Source organism: Nannospalax galili, unplaced genomic scaffold (assembly GCF_000622305.1).
Source record: "Nannospalax galili isolate Female #2095 unplaced genomic scaffold, S.galili_v1.0 scaffold7, whole genome shotgun sequence".
In the NCBI taxonomy this organism is placed as follows: Eukaryota; Metazoa; Chordata; class Mammalia; order Rodentia; family Spalacidae; genus Nannospalax; species Nannospalax galili.
Genome location: NW_008359081.1, coordinates 9,186,975 through 9,189,687, shown reverse-complemented (window position 1 = coordinate 9,189,687; position 2,713 = coordinate 9,186,975).

The window sequence follows — 2,713 nt, the reverse complement described above, 5'->3', positions numbered from 1 at the left end:
AATACAAGACCCTCACTTCTACAGTTCTGAGAGGGGAATCCCCAGGCACTGCACTAGCCTCAAGCAAGAAATAAACCTTTGTGTTAAAACACTAAGATTTCAGAGGGGTTATGTTTTACTATAGCTCACGGACACCCATTTGGATGGAAAAAAGATCTGTCCACTATTCTGTGATGAGGAGAATAGACTACAGTCCTGATGATTATAGAATGGGTCTGGGCTTACCTTGACTTAGAAATTTGTGCTCTTAAATCACTTCTGTTACATGCTTGTTTACTTATTTATTGAGACAGGATCTTATGGCTCTCAGGATGGTCTCCAACTCAGTATGTAAGTAAGGATGACTTTGAGTGTCTGATCCTCTTGGCTCCACATTCGAAGTGTTGGGATTATAGGCATGCACCACCACACCTGCTTTTAACAGTGCTGGGATTTATGTATGCAATGTAAACACTACCAACAGAAACACATCCCTTGTGCCTGTGTTTATTTTTGAACCATGACATTTTAGGAAATAGAGTCCTATTGAGTAATCCATTAAATAAACCTCCAAATATTCATGGTTTGGATAAGTGCGGCCAGAACACTAAAAAAAAAAAAAAAAATAAGCAAGTTAACGATATAATTGGATTTTTGTCTCAGAACAAGGTAGTTGAATGTAAACAGAAAGCAAGAGGACACACAGACTGTTCAAGATTTAAATCAGATGCCTAATCTGCCTTTCTTAGGGCCCACTAAAAATAGTAAAATTCCATTTATAGCACACACAAAGTTATCTCCTCACCAAATTACCTCCTGGGGTCAACTCAAGCTGTTCACGGTCACAGGGATGAGTATAAGTAAGTCTTTCAGCATACCACAGAACTTCTGCAATGCTCTTTATTATAGCACTTTAGGTACCTGCTTAAAAGTATTCTGTTAAAAAATTAATCACCTAGTTAAGAAGCATGTGCTATAAAGGTGGCTTTTTTGGAATTCCATCATCAAGATGAGCTTTCAGATGTTTTCTAGAAAATCAAAGTGAATATCCCATTGCTATAAGCTTTTAGATGCCTCCCATCATTAAGATGACTGGCATATTATGCAGCCTTATGCTGGGAGATTGTTCAGGTGCTGGGAGAGTGGTCCTAATAAAGCTAGCATAGAGCTTATGCCCAGGTGGGCCAGTTAGCTTCATGCTGAGAAAACCTTTCTTAGCCATGAACTGTACTCACAATTGCAGTCTCAAGACAAATTCTGTCAAATTAGCCACAAAGGAATCTGGATAAGCATATCTATAGCCCCTTACAACCCATTACTGCTAATGGAAAAATAAGTCCTTAACACCAACGCTTGCTGGCCACATCATCTCTCCAGGGTCCTGAGCCTACTAACATGATATGTTTCAGATGCACTCTTTTCTAACATATTACTCTGAAACAATAAATACACACAAATGTTCTTCAATGATTCCCTATGTTCTGGATACCTTTATTTTTTTGAAAATTTTATTTATTATTTTTATTTTATGTGTATGAGTGTACTACCTGCATGTAAGTGCACCCGTGTCTTTCAATACCAGAGGAGGTCAGAAGGGGACAACAGGGAGCTGGAGAGATGGCTCAGTGGTTGAGAGCACTAGCTGCCCTTGTAGAGAACCTGGGTACAATTCCCAGCAGCCACATGGCCCCTAACAACTGCCCATAACTCCAGTTCCAGGGGATCCAATGCCCTCTTCTGACCTCTGTAGGACTTACACAACACAAGTGCATGTACATGTACACAGGCAATACATTCATGGACATAAAATAAAAATTAATACATAAAATATTTTTGAAAAGAAGAGGACTTCAGATCTCCTGGAACTAGAGTTACAGATTGTTGTTAGCCATCATGTGGGTGCTGGGAAGTGAACCTGGGTCCTCTGCAAGAGCAGTAAGTGCTCTTAACTGCTGAACCATCTCTCCAGTCCCAGGGATACCTTTCTTTAAATACTATGTTAGTTTAGCTCTTTCCCCTGAACTCTGAACCCACTAGTTATTTTCATATAGGACAGTTTCTCTTGGATGACTCAAGACACATAGTTTCAGTTGAACCCCAAGTCATTGTATTTTTCTACCAACCTCCTTGGATTCTACATTGAGTCTCAGAGAATGGTGAATTGAAGTCCCCAAATGTGCGAACACTGAATTTCTTTTCCTTTACTCTCGACACTTGCCTTCAAGTTCTATTTTCCACCTCCATGACATTTGTAACCATCTTTCTTATGCATCACCCTTGCCACTGCCTATTCCACATTCTTCCGGATCATTACAAAAGGCGATTAGCTGTTCTTTTTCTTTGCAGTCTCATGCTCCTTCAGTCTATCTCTCCTTCATACCAGACTTACCTAAGATTAAAAATCTTTCACATCCGTGTCCTTTAAAAAGTCCCAAGTTCAGCCCCTATGGAAAGCAGTGTGGAGAACTCTTAAAAAAACTACAAATGAACCTACCATTTGACCCAGTTATACCACTCCTTGGCATATACCAAAGAACTCATCCTATTGCACAGACACTTGTACATGCACGTTTGTTGCTGCTCTCTTCACAATAGCTAAGAGATGGAAGCAACCTAAGTGTCCCTCAACTGAGAGTGGATAATGAAAATGTGGTTCATTTATATGATGGAATTTTACTCAGCAGTAAAGAAAGATGAAATCATGAAATTTGCAGGTAAATGGATGGAACTAGAA